This window comes from Rattus norvegicus, chromosome 9 (assembly GCF_036323735.1).
Source record: "Rattus norvegicus strain BN/NHsdMcwi chromosome 9, GRCr8, whole genome shotgun sequence".
Classification (NCBI taxonomy): domain Eukaryota; kingdom Metazoa; phylum Chordata; class Mammalia; order Rodentia; family Muridae; genus Rattus; species Rattus norvegicus.
Genome location: NC_086027.1, coordinates 57,654,063 through 57,679,960, shown reverse-complemented (window position 1 = coordinate 57,679,960; position 25,898 = coordinate 57,654,063). Strand labels below are relative to the sequence as shown.

Genomic DNA, 25,898 nt, shown 5'->3' with positions numbered 1-25,898 from the left:
GAGCATGTAAGTAACATCTGACAAACCTGTGAGGCTCCTTTTGTCCCTTCAGCCAACTTTCTTTTTCTTTTTCTTTGTTTTTAAAATTAGCACACCGAGTAATGAATTTCATTAAGGAATTTTCACACATATTTTATTCTCATTTGTCTGTCTCCCACATCCTCCTGATTCAACCTCATTCCCTCTTTTTCCTCCTTGGGTATCCTTTCTGTTCTCATGTCTCTTTTTTCTCTCCTCCACTAAGGATCTTTTCTTCCCTTTCCTGATTGCCTGTGGAGCTTCATAACCCATGCCCAGGAATTCCGGAGCACCCATCAGTTCTTCTGGTGCATGTAGATAAAACAAGATGATTTCTGGAGAAGTCCCTCCCGAAAGATGTCCAAAATTTAACTAGTCAGAACTGCATTCCTGGGCTGGAGAGATGGCTCAGCAGTTAAGAGCACTGACTGCTCTTCCAGAGGTCTTGAGTTCAAATCCCAGCAACCACATGGTGGTTCACAACCATCTGTAATGAGATCTGATGCCTTCTTCTGTTGTGTCTGAAGACAACTACAGTGCACTTATATATAATAAATAAATAAATCTTAAAAAAAAAGAACTGCATTCCTTTCCTGCACAGAAAAGATCTCTCAACATTCAAACTTATAAAGCAAAAGTAATATGTTATGGAATTAGTATTGTCTTCATCTTATACAGTAAAGTCACCTGGAAGACTTCACAAAACTATGTCTGAGTCCCATCCCAAGCCAGTTGACTCTACAGGAAAGTGGAGTTAGACACTGTTGGATTTATTTTAGATTTTTAAATTTTTATTTATAAAAATCATCGCAACAGAGATGGCAGGGAACCCATGTGTAGATCAAACATAACTATATCTTACATATGTAGTCTACTTTTTTTTAAAGAAAAGAATACTATATTATCATGGTGCATAAAACATGAAGATTCTTTTTAAAGACAATCTAGTATGGTGACAGAATCCTGAATTTCTCAATTTTCCTAAAGGGTTTAAAGGGGAGAAAGTAAACAGGAGGATGTAGGAAGTGACCCTGAACATGAGATGCCCTGGAACGTAGATCAGCAGAGCAAAGCAGAGAAATCGGTGTCATGAAGATGAATGTCTTCAGTGTCACAGCTGCACCCTTGACCTGGCCCCTCTCTTATGCTGAACATTTTACATAGGATGTTTTCATCTAAAACTCTTTCCTTTGGCTAAGCCATGTTTCCTTAGTCATCTAATAAACACTAATAAACACATGCCAAGTATTGAGCACAAGTCAAAGTTCTTTCCGATGGGGTAAGAGAAGCAATAAAACAATAAATTTAGAGTTGGTTTTGTGGCTGTAATCGCCATCTTTTTCTTCAATTCACTAGAAATTTCTAGCTTTTAATGATCGCATAGCAGTGGCTCTGTATTAGACCTCTCCAAGTCATGCTGTTTATGGATGCTTACAAGACTTGTAAGGGGCTATTTCAACATATGAAGCACAAATCTGTTTCTTAGGTAACTAACTTTGATACTATACTCCCCACATACAATATGTTGGTTTCAAAATGTTTCTGTCTATAGGTAACATCAGAGTGAAACCAGATTCTTAAAACAGAGAAGACATGAAATTCTGATTTAGCTATACAACCTCAAACTAATTACAGAAACTCATCAGGTTCCAACCTTTTTCATTATGAAATATAAATGGCAACAGGAATATCTAAAGTTCAGTAGTGAGCCAAGAATTGAAGCCACCTTTCTAGGCCTTCCTCCTCTGTCATCCAAGGTGAAGAAATTCTTTCCTTTTTCTTATTAAACTTACACCCTCACCATTCTTTAGGTCTTCACAGCTATTTCATTGTATCATTGAATCTTGCTTGAGGCCAGCAACCACAAAGCCTTTCCACCCTCCCGCAAAGTGGTCCATGTGCAATGCTTTGTCACCTTCTCCATCCAACAGGTCTGAAACTACCTCCTATGCCTTCTGAAATTCATGAACGGCATTTGCAAATATCTTATTTTAGTTGTCACTTTCTTCAGTCATTAATAGCTATGCTGCATAATAAATAATGCCAAGTACTTGTGTCTTAAAATAAAGACATTTGTATATTACCAGCATAGTTTGTTTGTTTATTTTCCTCCTCCTCCTCCTCCTCCTTCTCCTTCTCCTTCTCCTCCTCCTTCTCCTTCTTCTTCTCCTCCTCCTTCTCTTCTCTTTCTCCTCCTCCTCCTCCTCTTCCTCCTCCTCCTCCTTCTCCTTCTCCTCCTCCTTCTTTCTTAGAAATCAGAGGTTCTGTGAAGCTTCAATGGATACATTTAGCATGCAGTCCCCCATGAGGTGATAGTCAATTGTCAACAGGGTTGCAGTCACTGAAGTTTTGACTAAGTGTGGGGGATCCATTTCCAACACAATTCTCTCATAGGCTAGATGTTGGAGTTGACTGTTGAGAGGGGGCCTCTCTTGCTCCCCACAGGATAGCTTGAGAGTCTTCTTGTCCAGCAGTGGATTCACCAAAAGCTGCCGACTTAAAAGAGCAAGGCAGAAACTACAGAAACTTTTAATACTTTTCCTCAGAAGGTGAACTTCTGCAACACTCTGTCTAAGCCATGAGTCAATAAACAAAGAATTTGCAGGAAGCTTAATGCTAGGTTGAGAGTCACTGGGTATCATCTTGGTAGCTATATCCTGTGCCCATATTTTCTTTACACTAAAAAAATAAAATAAAATAGCATATTCATTGTACAAAGCGATGGGCTTCCTTTTTGACCTTTTCATACATGTACGTATTCTTCTTTGTTCCTATTCATTCCTTTCCCTCCATCTTGTAGTCCCTCCCTCCTCTCATTATCCCCCTCCTCACACCGAGTGCCCCTTCTACTTTTATGCCATACATTTCTTAAAAACATGTGGAATCCATATATGAGAGAAAGCGTATGATATTTGGCATTCTGAATTAGTCATTTGTTTAATATATAATTTTCTATTTTCTTAAAAAATAACAATTTCCTCTTCTTTATGGCTGGATAAAACCCCACTGTGCATATATACCACATTGGCTTTCTGTAGTCATTTGTTCCTGCATATCTAGGCTGGCTCCATATTGTAGCTGATGTGAACAGTGCTCAGTTGACATGGATGTGCAGGTATCTCTGCAGAATGCTGACCTTGACTTCGTGTGGTACAGTCGTAGGACTGGCATAGCTGAGACATATGGTAGCTACATTTTCAAGGATTTTGGTTTGGGTTGCATTTTTTTGTTGTTATTTGTCCGAATGATTTGTTTTTCATGGAATCTTTATACTGGTTACAATAATTTCCACTCCCACAAATGCCAGAGTCTCTGAGACCTTCACAGGCCTTCAGGGAGACAACCTGAGGAGGCAAGATGGCATTTCAGTCAGCTCAGCAGCCTGTGCTGGTTCAAACTTCAAAAGTCTGATGCCAAGCAGTTTATGTTAGGTATATTTAGAAATTTGATAAAAAAAAAAAAAAACAAAGACATTTCTGGTGATAATTAACTCAATCCCATGTGTACAAAAAAACAGATAAATCTCTTTAAGAAACAAAGTATGCTAAGTAAATATTGGACATGACCAAATTGAAATTCTCTGTAAAGTACATGATGTGACATATTCCATAAAGATAGATTCTATAGATTGACTGAGAAAAACAAGCTTATTATGTAGGTCTGGAGGAGGTTCTGGTGTGGGCTCCAGCCACACATCAGCTCCCAGCTGTCCAGAAGATTACAGGCCTTTCTTCTCCTCCCTGCAGAAATAACCCTGTGTGTTTAGCATTCCAGGTTCCTTTCATGCTTGTCTATGAGCACAAAGACTCTGATTGGCAGAGTGATGTCAGCTGATACAGACTCATATGGAGTTTTGCTAAGACAGACTCGTGCTGAGGCAAGAAACAAAGTGAGGCAAGACCCATGGAGGACACGTGATGTTTAGAGGGAGGACACGTGATGTTTAGAGGGAGTATAGAAGGATGCAATGGACAGTGGTGGAGGCTTCTATTATAGCTAGCTTTACAACACTTCTTGGTCTTGCCTCTTTGCTGATCGTCACTTCATATCCATAGGAGGGGATATGGAAGCAAAGTTTAGAGCAGTGACTCAAGGAATGGCCATTCAGAGCCTTCCCCACATGTGGCCCATTTATATACAGCCACCAAAACTAGGTAAGATTGATGAAGCTAAAAAAATGCATGCTGAAAGGAACTGGATATAGATTTCTCTTCAGAGACACATCCAGAGCATCTCCAATACAGAGGTCAATGCTAGCAGCAAACCACTGAACTGAGAATAGGACCCCCTTGGGGGGGGGGGGGTGGAACTAGAGGAAGGACTGAAAGAGTTGAAGGAGCTTGCAACCCCATAAGAACAACAATGCCAACCGACCAGAGCTTCCAGGGACTAAGCCACTACCCAAAGACTATACATGGACTGACCCAGGGCTCCAACTGCATATGTAGCAGAGAATAGCCATGTTGGGGCACCAGTGGAAGGGGAAGCTCTTGGTCCTGCCAAGGTTGGACCCCCAGTGCAGGGGAATATGGGGGGGCAGTAAGGGGGATGGATGGGGGGAAATACCCATATGGGGGAGGGGGAGGGGAGGGATGGGGGCTTATGGACAGGAAACCAGGAAAGGGAATAACATTTGAAATGTAAGTAGAGAAATATATCTAATAAAAAATTAAGAGAGAGAGAGAGAGAGAGGGAGGGAGAGAGGCACTGCAAAGAACTTCTCCTGGTTCCTGCTGACTCGTGCTGATTCGGCTGAGGCCTAGCTATTTTTGCTAGGTCATATTCCCGCTGCTGATTCATGCTTGCTATCCCGACACTACTGAACCAGACTGCTGGTATATTTACCAGTGGATCGAGCTGCTGCCGCTAAATTCTGGGAACTGAACTGCTAATTTCCTGACAGAGCAAATGGGATTTGCTCCAAAGAGCAATTTCTGAACAGGTTCATTTCCCCCGAATCCTAATAACCTTTCTTTTCCATTACCTCTGGTGGATGGTGGCTAGAAGAGAGGTTAAAGCATTTAAAAAAAAACCATTTTTAAAATCAGGGTTGAGAAAAATTTAAGCTTACAAGGACTCTTATGGAAAAATAGGAAGGATTATGGGCCCCGGAAGGGATAAGAACTCCACAGGAAGATCAAGAGTCAACCTGAACCCTTAGGGCTCTCAGAGTCTGAACCACCAACCAATGAACATACACAGGCTGGACCTAGGCTTTCCAACATATATGTATCAGATGTGCAGTTTGGTCTTTATGTGAGTCTTGAACAATGAAGTGGAAGCTACTGTTGGTATTCTGTCTAAGCTCCCACACACACACACACACAGCTACCTGGCAACAGCCAGCTGTGCCTGACACTATATAAGGGGCTGCCCCTCCTCACTCTTCTTCCTCTTGCTCTTCTCTTCTCTGCTTTCTTGCCCTCATCCCCTTTGTCCCTTCTCTCTCCATTCCCCTCCCTCCTTCCCCCCACATGCTCATGGCTGATCTCTATTCCTCTCCTCTTCTATTCTTCTTCTCTCATTAAACCTTTCCACGTGGACCCATGTTGGCTTGGTGAGTTCTGTCTGGACATGAGCTGAGATTTCTACCTCAACAGCTACCCCAAAAGTTGTTGCCTGTATGTTCTTCTAGATGGCCTGCCTTGTCTGTCCTCAGTGGGATAGGAAGCACCTTGCTTCTCCAAAACTTGAAGTGCCAAGGTTGGGGTATACCCAGGGGGCTCCCACCCACTCAGAGAAGAAGGGGAGGGGGAATGGAGGAAGGATTGTGGGAGGGGTGACTGGGAGGGAAGCAGGAAATGGGATGTAAAATTAGTAAAAATTAAAAGTATATTAAATTTAAAAAAAAACAGTTTAGCCAGACATTTTTCCCAACATCTACTGAAAATCTTCTGAATGACATAGACAATTTTCCCTACGAGGCCCAGTCTTCTGCTCACGCTTTGAGCAGGTTTGTGCACAGTCGATCAATCTCTCTTCCTCCTTTACACTTATGATTAGTAGGCCTACAGTAAACCCTACTCTCAGTTCTCTGCTTTTCTATGTTCTGGCCAATTCTTCTCTCAGACCTTTCAGTGCAATGCTAGCCCTACAGATTCTCTGGGGAATTGCCACAGTGCTGAGAATTTAAAAACGGTAGCATGCTACCCCTCCAACTGAAGGCCTGCACTCGGCTTGTTCTTACAGGCACCAGCTCTTGGACATAAAACAGACACCTTGGGCATAGCACACCACATCCACACCTGGTCCTGTTCCCTCTCCTGTTCATCAGATGAAAGCCTGACGTACTTGGGAAGTTGCTATTTCTTTGACATCCTCTGTCTACTTCAACCACAGATCTTGGTTGTCATTCCAAATCTATACAGAATCTGAACATTTTTCCCTGCCTTCCTGATGCCACCTCATCTAAACCATCATCTCTCACCTAGCTATGGAGTTTACCTCTTAACAGTTCTCTATGTCTATCTTTGTCTCCCACAAGTTATTCCCAATGTGGAAACTGGATGGACAATGCCTTACTTATCTATCTAACCTCACTTCCAAGTACTTTGTCTTTGGATTACCCCACTCCATTCCGTTCCTCTTAGAAGAATGTGAACCCAGTATATTCTTAGCTTAACACACACATTCTTTATCTGGTGCTAATCATCACTCTTCCTGGATGGTATTTCCATATGCATTAGGTCACATTTTTCATTCTTTGCACAAACGTCAACAAATCATGAAGGTGGAGACCTTCAACACCTCATTCACTGTAATATTACAGCTGTATACACACACACACACACACACACACACACACACACACACACACACACACACGACCAATCCCTACTTGGTTCTATTCCATTCCATTTTCTATTATATATCTGTCTCTAAAATACTAGATCATTTACTTACTAGCTATTGTTTATAAATTCTTTTCCCACCCTTTACTTTCCCTTCATACAATGCAAAACAAAGGCTCTTTAAGAGCAAGAACCTTTCTAATATCTACTGACATAGCCTGACCATATACATATATGTAGCCTGTTCAAACATCCGATTCATTAATATCATTCTCCTAGACTTTACGAACTATGGAGTTTCAGGAGTAACTCCGGAATTTAGAGCAAAATAGTTAGGAGAGCTACCTAAGCCCTTCTGAAACCAAATTCAGTGATCTTTTTGCTATCCTGCTTCACCTTGCAGACAACACAGTGTGTCCTCAATCCCATGAAACACCAATGATATTTATTAATTCTTTCAAGTTAAAAATAAGTATATTATTTTAATTAAATAAATGATTATTAGCACAGAGAGGTGCTTTTCACATTTCTTTACTGGGTTATCTGGGAATTCATGGTGTGCTTTGTGCCTCCAAACAGTCTGCCTTGTGGCACAGAATCACTGCTTCTTAGCCCTTCTTACTTTCTTCTTACTACTGTTAGCAACATTCACAGATGATTTCTTTTATAGCCTATTTTACACACACACACACACACACACACACACACAAACAGGCACAACTTTTATCACTTCAGGAGAGCTAGCTTGCGTGATAATGAGCATAGAACAACACAGCCAAGTTTAAATTCAAAGGCTGTTTCTGGCCCCCTCCCTGTTTCTTAGTTATTCCAGCACATCCAGTACTGCAAAGACTGCCACTAAATCCATCCCTCAGAAAAACTGCAAACCGCTATATATTAACTGACTGGCAAATGGTCAGAACTACAAATGTTTGTTCAACCCTCAATTTCCAAGAATCTACTGCGATTAGATTCAGTCATTACAACAGACACTTTATAGTAGTGAGGTGGACTCTGAAGAGGAACTCTGAGGAAGAACAAAGGGCTCTGTGACACCCTCTGCCCATTCAGGTGCTGGGAGCGTGAGGGCAGCAAAGCGAAGGTGAGCCACAGGACAAGATTGTCTAAGTGTGGCAGCTATGACCGTTACGAGAATTTGCATTCCTCATACTGAGGGAACCAAGGATGATATGGAGATATGATGAGCTACAGAAACTGGAGGATGTTAGTGTTAGGTTAGACACACCAGTTGGTGTTTTTACTATAATAAAATCATAGCCTATAGGATTCGATGGACAGAAAATATTTGCATCTGTAGAGTCCCAAATAAAGATAGTTCTCCCAAATTAAGTAACTCTTGGGTGGGCTATTAGGCAAAATGCCAGACAGGAGCAAATCAAGAGAGAAAGGGTTTATTTTGATTCATAGTTTCTAGAGGGATTTCTGTCCCCGGCAGTAGAAACACGGTAGAGTGATTCCATGGTGGGGGATGTGTTGTAGGGAGCCTTCCCAACATGGTGGAGTGGGTCCAGCTAGCCCCCACCTTGTAAATGCTCTACCACCTTCAAAAGAGCACCACGAGCTAGAGCCCAAGAACTCAAAACACTACAACTTTGCATCTTGACTGGCAGCATTGCAGTTCGACACAGAAAGGACACATAGCCATCTTTGCCAACTGTGCACCTTTTTAAAGAACTAAAGTAGAAAACCCTTGTCTTTGAGAGGTGGCCATAGGGAGTTAGTTAGGGTTACCGTCAAAGGTGTCTAGCCTTCTCTGAAACAGTCTCTCTTGGCTGTCAAAGATTATTTCATATTATAGCCCACTTTCCAAATGTAATGTTTTACTTAGATAGACTACTTCTATAAAGTACCAACATAGTCACTTAATTAATGATTAAATGAATGGATTACATGTTTCAGCCTCATTCATAAATTCTCTGAATTGAATGTATCCACTAACTATATTTTGGAGAAGAAAAGCACATTAATGAAGAATCTTGGAATGAAATGACATCCAGAAAGGCTAATCAATTCACCCAAAGCCATAGTATCTATCTGAAACTGAGCTTATAAAGTAAAACCAAATTAAAACAAGAAAGCATATGATAACAGGTACAAAAATTTCAGCTTAGCATCACTGGCCTATGGGCAATAAAGATCTCATACCACTGCTTGGCCATAATATAGCTTGTGTAGTAAGGAACACAGAGTTAAGGACCATGAAGGAATGTTTGTTCATTAATAATATAGAAATAGCTAATCCTTTTCTCACTCATCATAAGGCTAATGGCTGGCACTGTATAACAAACAACAGATTAACAATAGAAAACACAACAAACTCATCTTGTGTGACCTTTGTATTGATGAGAGACTTCAGAAATGAAGACATGAAGACCAAAGTAAAAATGTTTATATACTGATATTTAATGAAAATTAGGCAGTCATGTGATTAAGACAAAGAGACGTGGCCTACTAATGATAAACTGGGACACTTAGCAAGGCTCATTTGTTTAGTTTCTCCACCTTTGTATACTTATTCCTTTAATCTGGTAACAGGGCAGGATCCCTATCATACAGAGGCCTCACCTGAAGAAGGAGGAAGGTCAGGGAGTAACTTCCCTGCTTCTTTGGTTTTTCTCTCTCCTTCAATCTTAAAATGTTCAATATACCAACATGCCACGTTCTGAAATACTGTGTTTTGAATCCTGATAGTAATGTTCACCAATAGGATGCTTAATAGAAGAAATAGACTGGTGCTACTACAGAGAAACAGGGATGGGGAAGAGAAGGGCAGAAGAAGAGAGAAGATGATAAAGATGAAAGGAAATGGGAGATTAAAAACGAAAGACAGTGCTGTTTATATCGCCACCTTGAAATTGGTTTTTTTTTAATAATTTCTCTTTCTTCTTTCCTGATTTTTTTCTTACAACTTTATTTTTCCCCAAAAGAAATCTTCCCCCTTGAGAAATAAAAATACTTACATCTTAGGAAATGAGTCTGTATTGTCAAAATAATCCAATGTGAAAAGACATGGAGTGTATTACAAAGCAAAAACAAACAAACAACCCCCAGGCGTCTGGCAACCAAATAACTTTGGACATTAGATTCGAATTCATGTCATTCCTCATCTTAATTCTTAGCTCCAAACTGAATTTAAACATAGAATGGCCTGAATGTGTTGAAAGAACATTTTGGTATTTATATTAAGACATCTGTGTTGATTATGCTTGGCCAGAAGCAATCTTCCATAATGAATTCATGGGCTACTGACTCTTCCTGGGAAAGCACCTCCCATAAAACACTTAGAACCAGGGCATTGTCATCAGAAGGGGATAGGGGGAAGAAATTCGTGTTCCTATTGGTTGCTAATTGCCACCTTGATTCTGAAGTTCCTAAAATGACTTTGAAAAAGAAACTTTGCCCAGTTTTAAGTTAATGCAAATCTACATTAATTTAAACTATGCATGCTTGCCACGTGGCACTTTTACATCAAAGAAGATAGAGAAAAGCTTCAGAAAAATGAGATAAACCAAACTAGAGAGTCAGAATTCTGAAAAGTCTGCAAATCGTTGTAATATCATAAATAGATCTTATTAAAGTTTTAAACACACATGATCATATAATAGTCTTAAAACCTAAAGGCCAATGTAATACTCACTGTCTAACTATATAGCCAACATATATTAATTATCCCAGTGCTCCAAATGTTTTAGTTTACAGTCCTGGATAAAAAAGCTTTTAAATGGAGGTTAGAGAAATGGCTTAGCACTGGCTGCTCTTCCAGAGGTCCTGAGTTCAATTCTGAGTCACCACATGGTGACTCACAACCATCTGTAATGGGATCTGATGCCCTCTTCTGGTGTGGCTGAAGTCAGCAACAGTGTACTCAAAAGAATAAATAGAAGCAGTTATTAAAAGTCTCCAAACCAAAAAGAAAAAAAAAAAAAACCTGGACCAGATGGGTTTAATGTGGAATTCTATCAAACCTTCATAGAAGGCCTCATACCAATACTAGCCAAACTATTCCACAAAATAGAAACAGAGGGAGCACAGCCCAATACTTTCTATGAAGCCACAATTACACTTAAACCTAAACCACACAAAGACCCAACAAAAAAAGAGAACTTCAGACTAATTTCCCTATGAACATCAATGCAAAAATACTCTATAAAATTCTTCCAAATAGAATCAAAGAACGCATCAAAATGATCATTCACAATGATCAAGTAGGCTTCATCTCAGGGAGGCAGAGATGGTTCAATATACAGAAATCCAAAAACATAATCTGCTATATAAACAAACTCAAAGAAAAAAACCATATGATCATCTCATTAAATGCTGAGAAAGCATTTGACAAAATTCAACACCCCTTCATGATAAAAGTCTTGGAAAGATCAGGAATTCAAGGCCCGAACCTAAACATAGTAAAGCAAAATACAGCAAACCAGGAGCCAACATCAAACAAAATGGAGAGAAACTTGAAGCAATCCCACTAAAATCAGGGACTAGACAAGGCTACTGACTCTCTCCCTACTTATTCAATATAGTTCTTGAAGTTCTAGCCAGAGCAATCAGACAACAAAAGGAGGCCAAAGGGATACAAGTCGGAAAAGAAGTCAAAATATCACTATTTGCAGATGATATGATTGTATACTTAAGGGACCCCAAAAGTTCTACCAGAGAACTACTACGCCTGATAAACAACTTCAGCAAAGTAACTGGGTATAAAATTAACTCTACTCAAAGGATAAACAGGCTGAGAAAGAAATTAGGGAAACAACACCCTTCATAATAGTCCCAAATAACATAAAATACCTCAATGTGACTCTAACCAAGCAAGTGAAAGATCTGTATAACAAGAACTTCAAGTCTCTTAAGAAAGAAATCAAAGAAGACCTCAGAAGATGGAAAGACCTCCCATGCTCATTGCTAAGTGGATATTAGCCCCAAAACTCGAATTACCCAAGATACAATCCACAGACCACATGAAGCTCAAGAAGCACAACCAAAGTCCAGATGCTTCAGTCCTTCTTAAAAGGGGAATAAAAATATTCATAGGAGGAGAAATGGAGACAAAGTTTGGAGCAGAGACTGAAGGAATGGCCATCAGAGCCTGCCCCACCTGGGGATACAGCCCATGTATATATATACACACAGCCACCAAAATTAGATAGTATCTATGAAAACAAGAAGTACATGATGACAGGAGCCTGATACAGCTGTCTCCTGAGAGGCTCAGTCATAGAGTGACAAATACAGAGGCAAATGCTAGCAACAAACCATTGAATTGAGAATGGGACCCCTGTCAGAGGAATTAGAGAAAGGATTGAAGGAGCAGAAAGGGCTTGCAACCCCTTAAGAACAACAATACCAACCAACCAGAGCTCCCAGGGACTAAACCACTACCCAAGGATTACACATGGACAGACCCATGGCTCCAGCTGCATATGTAGCAGAGGATGGCCTTGTTGAGCACCAATGGGAGGAGAAGCCCTTGGTCCTGCCAAGGCTGGACCCCCAGTGCAGGGGAATGTCAAGGGGAGAGGCGGGAATGGGGCGTGGTTGAGGAGGCAGAACACCCTCATAGAAGAAGGGGAGGGGGATGGAATAGGGGACTTATGGAAACTGGGAAAGGGAATAACATTGAAATGTAAATAAAATTATCCAATTAAAAAAGTAAAAAAGAAATGTAAATAAAAATACCCAATAAAAAAGAATAAATTTTTTAAAAGAAATAAAATATTTTAAGTGGAATCTATTAATTATTATTCACCTCTCTAGTCTACAAAGTTGCTAATAAATACTTACCTTTTAAGATAATAATATTTGGGAGTGGAGAGGTGGCTCATCAGATAAGAGTGGTTTCCTGCTCTTCCAGAGGACCTGGCAGTTCCCCAGCACCTACAATGGGAGGCTCCCAACTGTGTGTCCTTTCAGCTTCCAAGGATCCAAGAACCTCTTCTGGTCTCTACTGACACCTTCATTTGCATGTGTGTACACCCACACACATAAGGATTTAAAAATAAAAATAGATCTGTTTCAAAACTTTGAAATAACTACTGCATTCAGATTCTGAGTACATGTCTTAATGAAATTTGAGACCCTTTAAGCATTGTTCTCTAATTGTTTTCCAACCACATTCAGATAACCACCACCACCACCACCCCACCCCACCCCCGCCCAGTTCACACTAGGTAAATGTAAACTAAAAACAAGTATTACTGCTTTAATACAGATAGGCATTCCTGGGAAAGACCTAATCCATATGAGAAGTCAAAGCTTTTGAAGGTCAGGAATCCTTCTGACTGAGGCCCGGCATCCCCAAAGCACTATGTCCTGTCTCCTTTGAACAGTTAGACAGCGAGGAGATCTTAATTACGCCCTGCCCTCCCTCGCGGTGGAGACCACTAGTCTCTAACAAGAGCTGCTAACCATTTTTCCTCTAAGCTAGAGGACATTTCCATTTCTCCTCTACCTCAGAATAGACGGTTTTTAATTGTTATTTAAAATACAACTCGAACAGAGCATCTGTTCTTTCTGAATGAAGTCTGCATGTGGAGGTGTGGTTGGGAATAGAATGAAAAGACTCCAGGATGCTAAAATCCTCAAATCTGGGGGTTTTTTGTTTTGTTTTGTTTTGTTTTTGTTTTTGTTTTTGGGGTTTTTTTTTTTGTTTGGTTTGTTTTTTGAAGATACAGGTTGAAAATCTCTGCTATCCGGTAGGACCTGCATCCTAACTAGCTGAGCTTAGTTTAGTTTTTCCTTAAGCTACTAGAAAATTGCCTATTTGGTAATAAGTATCATTTTGAAAATGAAGTCTCTCACTAGAAATAAAACACGAAGGCGAAGCCACATTTGGACCTCCTCTGGTGGGTTGACATTTGGCATGGCTGTCAAGTGCTATGCTTCTCTGGTACACCTTGACTTCCCCCATCAGTTGGAATTCATATATACTAAATATGACAGTGGTATAAATTCAGCTATGATTTGTGCCCAGGGGAAAAAAGATGCAGGCTCAATGCTGCTTCAATTTATAGAACATGATATGATCAGCTAAAAAAAAAAGTAAAAATAGTTCTCAATACATAAAGAAAAAAGTTCTATGTCAGAAATGTCAGCTAACCCAAGCCAGGTAGACACTCAAAAGCAAGAGTTACTTCATCACCCTCATCTTACTGCCAGCACATGCTGTATCTTTCCAAATAGCATTATATCAAACATGTTCCCATGATTCTAAACGAACAAGAGAGTGCTATCTCACGAGCTAATACAATTTCCCAGAGTAGTTATGCCCTTGGAGGTTTCAGATTCGAATGTGATAATGACATGAGATGTGACATGTCCTAAAGTTACCGCTTATAATTAGAACAGAAGTAATCTGAAAATAAAGACTTCAAACAAACAGAAATAAAAAATCACGGTCAATGACAAAGTTATCAATGGAGTTTGTTAATGTAGTCTATATCCCATTACTAATAAATTCTAGAGGTATGGGGTTTCTAAAGTATATTTACTTTCTTTGTACCTGTCTCTTATTGTTATTTTAATTAATGGAAGCATTTCATACATGAAAGAATTAATAATAATAATAACATACTACAATATTTGCTGCATATGTTCAAGATGCAAAGTAAATCATGTGTTTAAATTAGTCGCATCCTAACTTGCAAAAAAGGAAGCACATCAAAGGAGGCACATAATCAAGGAGGGAGCTGTTTCCATTGTAAGCAGCATCTCTCCTGTCACCATGGCAACGAGTATCGGTTCTGATTACCTCTTCTACACAGATATGTTATTCCATGTATTGCCACCAGAATGGACATTTTTTTTACATGCATCAGAACCTGACTCAATATTACAAATGTGAGGAAGACCTTTCCTAAATAAGAGGAAGCATCTTCGTTCTCCTAGCTCTTTAATATTAAACTTTTCTATTTTAGAATAATTTTAGGTTCTTAATAAAGTTGGAATATAATACAGGCTCCTTAACCAAATCATTACTATCTTACATTGACATAGCACATTTGTCACAGCTTTTCAAATCAACATTAGTAAGATATTATTAACCAACCACTTTTACTAGAATTTTACCTCTTTCCACGAATACCATCATTCTGTTCCAGGGCACAGCCTCATGTCTCATTTATTTATTCTGACTCCCAATCCAGCCTTCTCACAGTTCCTACGATGTTCTATGATCACCTGATCTTTGTGACCTTTCCAGGCTTGTGTACAGTGATGATCTGTATCTGCTCAGCCTAGGGAGTGGCACTATTAGAAGGTGTGGCCCTGTTAAAGTAGGTATGGCCTTGTGTCACTGTGGGTGTGGGCTTTATAACCCTCATCCTAGCTGCCTGGAAGCCAGTCTTCTGCTAGCAGCCTTCTGATGAAGATGTGGAACTCTCAGCTCTGCCTGCACCATGCCTGCCTGGATGTTGCTTTGTTCTCACTTGATAATGGACTGAACCTCTGAACCTGTAAGCCAGCCCTAACTAAACGTTGTCCTTTATAAGACTTGCCTTGGTCATGGTGTCTGTTCACAGCAGTAAAACCCTAAGGCGTGTACTGCAGCAAGTCTTCAAGTTTTCTTTGTCCTAACAATGAAGAAACATTAGAAATGAGCCCCTCCCCCCAATTTCACCTTGTCAGATAATATAACATGTTCATATATCTCTGGCCATTTGTCGATAATCACCAGCCTGAGGTTGTATTTGTCAGGTTTCTACATTATAAAATTATTATTTCTTTCTTTCCAGAATCTATTATTCTAAACTAAATCACAAATTCCTGCTCTCACCCAGACAAAATAATTCCATCTTCTGAAAGAACACATACACACACACACATACATACATTCATACATTCATACATACACACACATACATGTACACGCTCACACATACACACACACACATACATTCATACATTCATACACACACACACATACATTCATACATTCATACACACACACACATACATTCATACATTCATACATACACACACATACATGTACACGCTCACACATACACACACACACACATACATTCATACATTCATACATACACACACATACATACATTCATACATTCATACATACACACACATACATACATTCATACATTCATACATACACACACATACATGTACACGCTCACACATACACACACACACATACATTCATACATTCATACACACACACATACATACATTCATACATTCATACATACACACACATACATGTACACGCTCACACATACACACACACACATACATTCATACATTCATACACACACACATACATACATTCATACATTCATACATACACACACATACATACATACATTCATACATTCATACACACACACACACATACATTCATACATTCATACACACACACACATACATGTACACGCTCACACATACACACACACACAATTTCTCTAAAGAAGATTCACTTCTTGTCCTTTTTCCAGTTATGTATGTTGGTTTTATTCTTTGAGTATTATTTAATACTACACTGCCTTGTTACTTAAATTGTTCCAGCTCCTTCCATTTGAATGCTGTGTTGTCAACAAAGCCTCATTCTTGTCAGGGGAAGAAAATTTCTCCTACATTTTTGAGCCTATATCTCTGTGTGTGTGTCTGTGTGTGTGTGTGTGTGTGTGTGTGTGTGTGTGCATCTGTCTGTCTGTCTATCTCTGTGTGTCTGTGTATCTGTGTATCTGTCTGTGTGTGACTGTGTGTGTGTGACTGTGTGTGTATCTGTCTATCTCTGTGTGTCTGTGTGTGTATCTGTGTGTGACTGTGTGTGTGTCTGTCTGTGTGTCTATCTCTGTGTGTGTCTGTCTATCTATCTGTGTATGTCTGTCTGTGTGTCTATGTGTGACTATGTGTGTCTGTCTGTGTGTATGTCTGTGTGTCTGTGTGTGACTATGTGTGTCTGTCTGTCTATCTGTGTGTGTGTCTGTCTCTGTGTGTGTGTCTGTCTGTGTATGACTGTCTGTGTGTGACTGTGTGTTTCATATAATTGCTTAGCTTAAGATAATATCTGCATGCCAGTGACTCTCAGTCACAAAGTTCCTCTGAACTACAAAAGTATTCTCTTCTTCCTTCTCCTAAACTCCTCTTGGATATCTAGTAAGAATTATACCTCAACAAGTTATATCAGAACCAGATCTTCCCCCCACACCCCATCCAATTCCCCCACCTGTGGTGGTTTGAATGAGAATACCCCTCATAGTGTCGGATGTTTCTAACCTTGGTGCCCAGTTGGTAGGTTTAAAGGTGTGTGGCTTGCTGAAGGAACAATGGAATGGAATGGGATGTTAGGTCTCAAAAGTCTCAAGCGATTCCCAGCATATTCTCTCTGCCTCCTACATGAGGCTCAAGATGTGTGCCCTCAAGCTTCTGCTCTGGCTGCCACGTAATAGATTCTTGTAAACCCTCTGTCTATGAGTCACTTTGGTCATGGTGTTTTATCACAGCAATATGAAAGTGATTAATAGACCATATAGGCCATATTTCTCGTTCTCCTGCCTTCTATCTGCCTACCCACTCACTCTTCCATCCCATCAACCCCAATGCCATTGTCCTGCTCCAAAGCTTGGTTACCTTTCTCCTGTGAAGGGAAAGAGCTTCTGCACTAGTCCAACTCTTAATGTTTTTATTTCTATCTTTTAATTTTTGTTCTTAAATTATATTTTATTGAGAGAATTTTACAACTTCAAGTCTTTTCGCAATATAACTCAGTTAGTATTGCGTGTGTGTGTGTGTGTGTGTGTGTGTGTGTGTGTGTGTGTAAGGATAACTCATGAGAGTCAGATCTTTTCTTTCACCCTCTGAGGATCCCTGACGTTGAACTCAGATGGGTCAGATGGGTCAGGTGACTTTACCCCTTGAGCCATCTTATAAGCCCTCCTTGGGTCTGTTTATGTAATTCACTAACATTCTCACACAGCTGCTGAGGTGATCTTATTAAAAACCTAAGTTGGACATGTTATTCTCCTTCAAGTCCTTTATTGATTTCCTGTAACGAACAGCAAGACTGAAAGCTCTAAGGTCTGACAATAGTGAGGAATATAACACTCTGCCTATCTTCTCTCTGTGTCTCTCTGTCTCTGTCTCTGTCTCTGTTTCTCTCTCTCTCTCTCTCTCTCTCTCTCTCTCTCTCTCTCTCTCTCTCTCTCTCTCTCTCGCACATACACAGAGCTGTTCTTTAGGTCCAATTGCCTAACAGTCCCCACCTTGCTCACCCTTTGGTACTGAGGTCTATGCTGTCCGTCAGGTTCGCTCTGCAGGCTGTGGCTTTCTTCCAAATGTTCTTGCCCTTCTTGCTGGACTCACCTGCATGGCCTTGCTTCCTTCTGTACTTTACTTAAACATTATACTCTTACATCCCTTATTTTAGTTTGCATTGGTAACTCGAATTTTCTCATTATTCCTCATAAATAAGTTATTGGATGCCTTTTGAATACCAGTAAAGTAGCTGTGCAAATTCAAACAAAAAATGCTTTTCTTTTAATGAAGTTGTCTGTAGCAACCCCACACAAAATCCCACCTCTCTTACACATCACCTCCCCTTCAGCACTGCTTTTCCCATTCTCCTGGTTTAATCTTCCACACAATACACCATTAAGCAGCCTGTATGTTTTGTTTGCTCCTTTTTATTTTATAGTTTCCCCTTCAATAAAGTAACTCTTCTCAAAGCATCTCTCTCTCTCTCTCTCTCTCTCTCTCTCTCTCATCTCTCGCTCTCTCTATCTCTATCTCTTATTTTAATTACTGTATCCTTGCCATTCTACCAAAGTGTCTGCTTTTTGCAAGAACAAAACGTGCAAATTGAATAAGACCTTTTGTCTTCTCAAGATCCAAGTTTAGTGTTTCAAGGTTCTGGGCCTTACTTACTTTTCCCTGAAGCCTATGTCTTTGTTCTTCTTGGACAGTGTAGAGTCAAGGTAACAAAGAGTGAGGTACCTAGTCCATTGTTATCAAGGACAATAGCAATGAGGTAGCAGAAGTGCAAACAGTAATGTTCACATAACCAGCCCAATTTCAACTGGTTGCTCCACACTCCAAGTGCTCGCTTTCCCCATCATGATGCCTTTTCCAATCCTCTCACACTCAACCCTCAATCCTGGTGCTCCTCTAAGACAAGGAACACCCCACCTGAAGCTTTGTGGAGGGCACTTGCCTATCTATACCTTGCTGTTGCCTAAGCAAGCCAGTTTATCACCTGGAAGCTGGCAGGCCCCTGAGCCAACCCCTGCAAGGGTCTTTCCCACAGGATCCTCTCTGTCTGAGGGAAGAAACATGAACAACACATCGCTTGACAACTCCTGTCCTATCTCTACATAGGGGAGGCACAGTGGCAGTTTTCTCTTTTGCTAAATGACAAGCTTTACAGTAAACTCTCCTCTGACGCTTGTCTAAGGGTAGACAATGGGATGCCTGTGGAAGTGGTGGGGATTTTCTGTCGCAGAAGGCTTTGCAAAGCCACACAATCCAGGCTACTGAGGTGTGGTTCCATTAAGATTTTCAAATGTATTTGCAGACATAAGTGACTTCTCCATTCCTGAGTCAAGGATCTGGCCATATTTCAGCCAGTTAATGCCCTGAAAGACACTAACTCACTGACGCAGAGGGATATCTGGGATACAGACAAAGCCAGATAAACTAAAGCTACCCATTAGCTCCCACATGCTCTACTCCCCCAGCATTTAAATTTTTTTGAAAATTCAAAAATTCGGACTAATTTATTTTTTGTGATTCTGTAAGTCTCATATTATTTTTTATGTTTGGGTGTTTTGCCTGCATGTATGTCTATATACCACTTTCTAAGAAGGGCAGAAGAGAGCATTGGATCCCCTCAAACTGGAGTTATAAACAGTTATGAGCTGCCATGCGGATGCTAGGAATTAAACGCAGGTCCTCTGGAAAAAAGCCCTTACGCATTGCCCATCTCTCCAGCACTGACCACCTAACTAATTCTAAACAATGGATGAGACAGAGCTTCTCATGCCTAGCTTTGAGTCAGAGGTGTCTGGAACCTGGCCCAGGCTGCCTCACCTAAGGCAGTGATAGATGCCACAAGGCTTCTCAGGTTTAAACTCAAAAGCAAAGGTAGCAAGAAAAACACAATCACTCAGTAATTCATGCTCTGGGATAGAGGTCTCCAAAGGGGAGGACACAATGTGAGAGGAGGAGGAGGAGGAGGAGGAGGAGGAGGAGGAGGAGGAGGAGGAGGAGGAGGAGGAGGAGGAGGAGGAGAAGAAGAAGAAGAAGAAGAAGAAGAAGAAGAAGAAGAAGAAGAAGAAGAAGAAGAAGAAGAAGAAGAAGAAGAAGAAGAAGAAAACTGTTGTTTCCATTCCTATTCTATTAAACAATAAATAACAGAGTGGTCAACTTTATTATTATTTCATGTGCCGATTGACCCTGGCACCCTGCCTCCTTCTGTGTGTAGAGCAGCCCTGTACACATTAAATTCCTAATGCGTCTTGAGGGAAGGCAGGAGGGACATGAGGCTGCTGCTGGCTCCCATATTTGTGCACTTGTCTTCAGCAGATTGTAATCCATTGTAGTAACCTGGGCCTGGTAGTGAGGCCGAGTTCATCTAACGTTAGATTTGCTGATGCAGCTTTTCAGGGAGAGAATCAGCCTCTGCCAATGAATACAGCAGCATGCAGGAGGTGTCAGAGACAGTTTGTTAACATAGGTAAAGGTGACATGACTCTGCTATCTTGTTGTAACTAAACAAACCCCTCAATGTTAGACAAGTGAATTAAAAGAGTTCCCACCAAGCAAGCATGGACGTAAGGCTGGCCCTAAGCAGGCAGGCAGAGGTGAGTTAGAAAATGGCTGGTGGCATCTTACTTGAGCCCTGACTAGGAGACCCTAATGAGGGTGGGCTACCACATTTCCTACCTCATAATTTTCTTGGGACCTCAATAGTTTTCATGACACTCCAAGACAAAAAGAAAATTAAATACTCAAGAGTTTCATTCACTGAGAAGTTAGGCCCAATGGCTATTTCCCAATGACTTAGTTGCCACTTGAAAAACTAACACTCATGAATTTAAAATGCCTTTTACTTTATTCTTCCACAGTACTGCTAATAGGATACATATACCCATGGAGAGCTGCGTACTTGTCTAAAATTAGGAAGATAGTGGGCCTGACCACCCACACGGCCAGCTCCTGATTTCACTGGGTACTTGCTGTCCATCCTAAGACTGCCAAAGGCGAGCACACGGATTGCACACCACCACTGCAACGGCCCTGCACAGGGGTCTGACACGGAACTAAACTGGCACTTGCTCTTCTTTTCCTGTCAGCGGGTGCTGGCTGCCACTGAACTTTATACAGAGAGTCCAGCAGCTCATCAACACACTGCACATTCGCTGCTCTGCCACGGCGCTCTTAGAAAACATCCCGGCCCAAGTCTGAGGAGGAAAATACACATCTGAGACATTTTGTCATAATAAATTAGAGGGGGGGGGGGGGAATCTCTCAAAAACTACTAAAGTTGTACCACACTACTGTGGGACAATTTAAAAACATTCACATTGACTAAAAATGGGCCACATTCACGACCACTGCAACAATGGCTGTAAGGATTAAAACCCACTCACGACTTGCTCATGTTTTAGGTAGTTAGTAGGTTGACTTCTCAACACACTAAGTCATTATTATGAAAACTGGCAGTTAAAGGAACACAGCCTAGCCTTTTTTTTTTTCTCTACATTTTCTGTGTCAACTGTTCTAGATCTCTGGGCAGCCAAATGCCAGATGTAGAAGTCTCTTTGTTACCATTATTTCAGATAGATAATAAAGAAAGATGGAGCAGTAGAATTTTTAGAATATGAGAATATTGCCACTTTGTAACTTTAAGGAATTACAAAATTCAAATGTAGCTTTTAAGTGCTTCATATCAAGTGGGGTGGGATGGGTATTGTGTTGGTTTAAATGACAATGGTCACCATAGACATATATATTTGAAGATTTGTTTCCCAATTGGTGGATTGTTTAAAAAGGACTAGGAAGTGTAGCCTTGTTGAATGAGGTGTATCACTGGGGGTATACATGTCAGAGTCTCTCTCTCTCTCTCTCTCTCTCTCTCTCTCTCTCTCTCTCTCTCTCTCTCTCTCTCTCTCTCTGCCTTCTGCCTTCAGATCAGAGTGTAAGCTCTCAAGCTACTGCTACAGGGCTATTCCTACCTGCCTGCTGCCTTGCTCCCTGCATGATGTTCATAAACTAATCCTCCAAAACTGGAAGCCAGTTAAGTGCTTTCCTTTGTAAGTTGCTGTGGTCATGGTGTTTTGTCACAGCAAGAATAACCCTGGACACTATCTTCCTTTGACAGAATAATCTACAAACTCATCTTAACAAAAACTCAAACTGTGAGTCCAAATGGCTTTGAAAATCCAACCACCATTTTCAAGAAGGAAGCAACTGAGGATGTCAAAGAACACAAAGAACAAACCCAGTTTGGTTTTTTTTGTTTTTTTTGTTTTTTGTTTTTTGGTTTTTTTGTTTGTTTGTTTGGTTTTTTTTTTTTTTTTTTGGTTATTTTTTATTTACATTTCAAATGTAATTCCCTTTCCCAATTTCCTGTCCATAAGCCCTGTATCCCATCCCTCTCCCTTTCTTCTATAAGGATGTTCCAACTCCTCAACCACGCCCCCCAACATTCCCCTGTACTGGGGGGTCCAGCCTTGGCAGGCCCAAGGGCTTCTCCTCTGCTACATATGCAGCTGGAGCCATGGATCCGTCCATGTGTACTTTTTGGGTAGTGGTTTAATCCCTGGGAGCTCTGGTTGGTTGGTATTGTTGTTCTTATGGGGTTGCAAGCCCCTTCCGCTCCTTCAATCCTTTCTCTAATGGGGACCCCGTTCTCAGTTCAATGGTTTGCTGCTAGCATTCGCCTCTGTATTTGTAATGCTCTGGCTGAGCCTCTCAGGAGACGGCTATATCAGGCTCCTGTCAGCATGCACTTCTTGGCTTCATCGATATTGTCTAAGTTTGGTGGCTATACAGATGTGTGTGTGTGTGTGTGTGTGTGTGTGTGTGTGTGTGTGTGTGTGTGTGTGTGGTGTATCCCCAGGTGAGGCAGGTTCTGAATGGCCATTCCTTCAGTCTCTGCTCCAAACTTTGTCTCCGTATCTCCTCCTCTGAATAATTTTGTTTTCCCTTTTAAGAAGGACTGAGGCATCCTCACTTTGGTAATCCATTTTCTTGAGCTTCATGTGGTCTATGGATTGTATCTTGGGTAATTTGAGCTTTTGGGCTAATATCCACTTATCAATGAGTGCATACCAAGTGTGTTTTTCTGTGATTGGGTTACCTCACCCAGGATGATATTTTCTAGTTCCATCCATTTGCCTATGAATTTCATGAAGTCATTGTTTCTGATAGTTAAGTAGTACTCCATTGTGTAGATGTACATTTTCTGGATCCATTCCTCTGTTGAAGGGCATCTGGGTTCTTTCCAGCTTCTGACTATTATAAATAAGGTTTCTATGGTATACCTGGGTCCTCAGGTAGTGGAATGTTCAATTTTTCTGAGGAACCTCCAGACTGATTTCCAAAGTGGTTGTACCAGCTTGCAAACCACCAACAATGGAGGGCTGTTCCTCTTTCTCCACATCCTCGCCATCTGTTGTCACCTAAGTTTTTGATCCTAGCCATTCTGACTGATGTGAGGTAGAATCTCAGAATTGTTTTGATTTGCATTTCCCTGATGACTAAGGATGCTGAACATTTCTTTAGGTGTTTCTCGGCCATTTGATATTCCTCAGCTGAGAATTCTTGTTTAGCTCTGTGCTTCATCTTTTAATGGGTTTATTTGGCTCTCTGGAGTCTAACTTCCTGAGTTCTTTATGTATTTTGGATATTAGGATTGGTAAAGATCTTTTTCATATCTGTTGGTTGTCAATTTGTCCTAATGACAGTGTCCTTTGCCTTATAGAAGCTTTGCAGTTTTATGAGGTCCCATTTGTGGATTCTTGCTCTTAGAGCATAAGCCATTGGTGTTTTGTTCAGGAAATTTTTCCTAGTGCTCATGTGTTCAAGGCTCTTCCCCCCTTTTTCTTCTATTAGTTTGAGTGTATCTGGTTTGATGTGGAGGTCCTTGATCCACTTGGACTTAAGCTTTGTACAGGGTGATAAGAATAGATCTATTTTTATTCTTATACAATGTGACCTCCAGTTGAACCAGCACCATTTGGTGAAAATGCTATCTTTTTTCCATTGGATGGTTTCAAAAGATCAAGTGACCATAGGTGTGTGGGTTCATTTCTGGGTCTTCAATTCTGTTCCATTGATCCACCTGTCTGTCTCTGTATCAATACCATACAGTTTTTTATCACTATTGCTCTGTAATACTGCTTGAGGTCAGGCATGGTGATTTCCCTAGAAGTTCTTTTATTGTTGAGGATAGTTTTCTCTATCCTGAGTTTTTTGCTATTCTAAATAAATTTACAAAGTGTTCTTTCTAACTCTACTAAGAATTGAGTTGAAATTATGATGGGGATTTCATTGAATCTGTAGATCGCTTTTGGCAAAATGGCCATTTTTACTATATTAATCCTGCCAATCCATGAGCATGGGAGGTCTTTCCATCTTCTGAGATCTTTAATTTCTTTCTTCACAGACTTGAAGTTCTTGTCACACAGATCTTGCTTGATTATAGAGTTACACCGAGGTATTTTATATTATTTGTGACTATTGTGAAGGGTGTCATTTCCCTTGTTTCTTTTTTTTTTTCTTTTTCTTTTTCTTTTTTATTAACTTGAGTATTTCTTATTTACATTTCGAATGTTATTCCCTTTCCCGGTTTCCTGGCCAACATCCCCCTAACCCCTCCCCCTCCCCTTCTCTATGGGTGTTCCCCTCCCTATCCTCCCCCCATTACCACCCTGCCCCCAACAATCACGATTTCCCTCATTTCTTTCTCAGCCTGTTTATCCTTTGAGTAAAAGAAGGCTACTGATTTGTTTGAGTTAATTTTATACTCGGCCACTTTGCTGAAGTTGTTTATCAGACTTAGTAGTTCTCTGGTGGAACTTTTGGTGTCACTTAAGTATACTATCATATCATCTGCGAATAGTGATATTTTGACTTCTTCCTTTCCAATTTGTATCCCTTTGACCTCCTTTCATTGTCTGATTGCTCTGGCTAGGACTTTGAGTCCTATTTTGAATAAGTAGGGAGAGAGTGGGCCGCCTTTTCTAGTCCCTGATTTTAGTCAAGCCCAGTTTTTTATCATGTAACAAGTGGGTACTAATGAGGAGAATCCATGAGAATATAGAGCATGATAACTTGGCGTTTTAGATCTTTAAGAAAAAGACAGAATTACTGTCAAACATTTGAAAAAGTATCACTGGATCACTTATTCTGAAATAAGATCAATGAGAGAATGCAAATAAATAATGTATGAGAAATATGTGATTTCTTTAACTGATGTTGGTATAGGATGCCTCTTCCAATCAAGGTAACAAGTTACAAACTTATTAGCAGAAAAATTTAATAAATGTTAATGTATACAATTTTTAAGTTTCGTATTAAAGATATTAATAGATGGACAACAAATTGGAAAAATGTGTAACAACTGTATCAGAAAATTAGGGGTTTTGACAATTAAAGAACTTTAAATTTCTTAAAAATTAGTATTACAAATAGCCACCACAAATGGATAAATTCATGGAGGTCAGTTTTTCAAAAAGATAAGGACAAGGAGATAGAGTGCAGCTATGTTAAAACAAACAAATCCTAGAAATATATGTTTGTATAAGAAGAAGGGGGAAAAAGAAGGAAGAGACAAAGGAAAACACATTGATTAAAATAAAGTTAAAAACTTACTGATGAATGGGTGACATCAAGTGCAATTCAAATAAAAATGCTTTTAAATATATTTAAAAGTACTTACAATGGGAAATTGAAGATTAATATATTAATGATAAAGACTATTATTTTTGGCTTAATGGTATTTACATAGTTAAAGGCTTTGACTTTAGAGAGTCATACTGAAATATTTACAGATTAAAATTATATGTCTGAAATTTCCTTCAAAATAAATAAGGGAGACAATAACAG

The 25,898-nt window shown here is 40.2% G+C and overlaps 1 long non-coding RNA gene across 1 annotated transcript; it reads right to left on the bottom strand.

The window, feature by feature from the left end:
• Window positions 1-767: 767 nt before the first annotated feature.
• On the bottom strand, window positions 768-24,650 carry LOC120094683 (uncharacterized). Its single transcript, XR_005489137.2, has 2 exons — window positions 12,618-24,650; window positions 768-3,362 (listed from the first exon to the last, which is right to left on the bottom strand). It is a non-coding gene; the product is annotated as an uncharacterized LOC120094683 (long non-coding RNA).
• Between the last annotated feature and the right edge of the window lie 1,248 nt (window positions 24,651-25,898).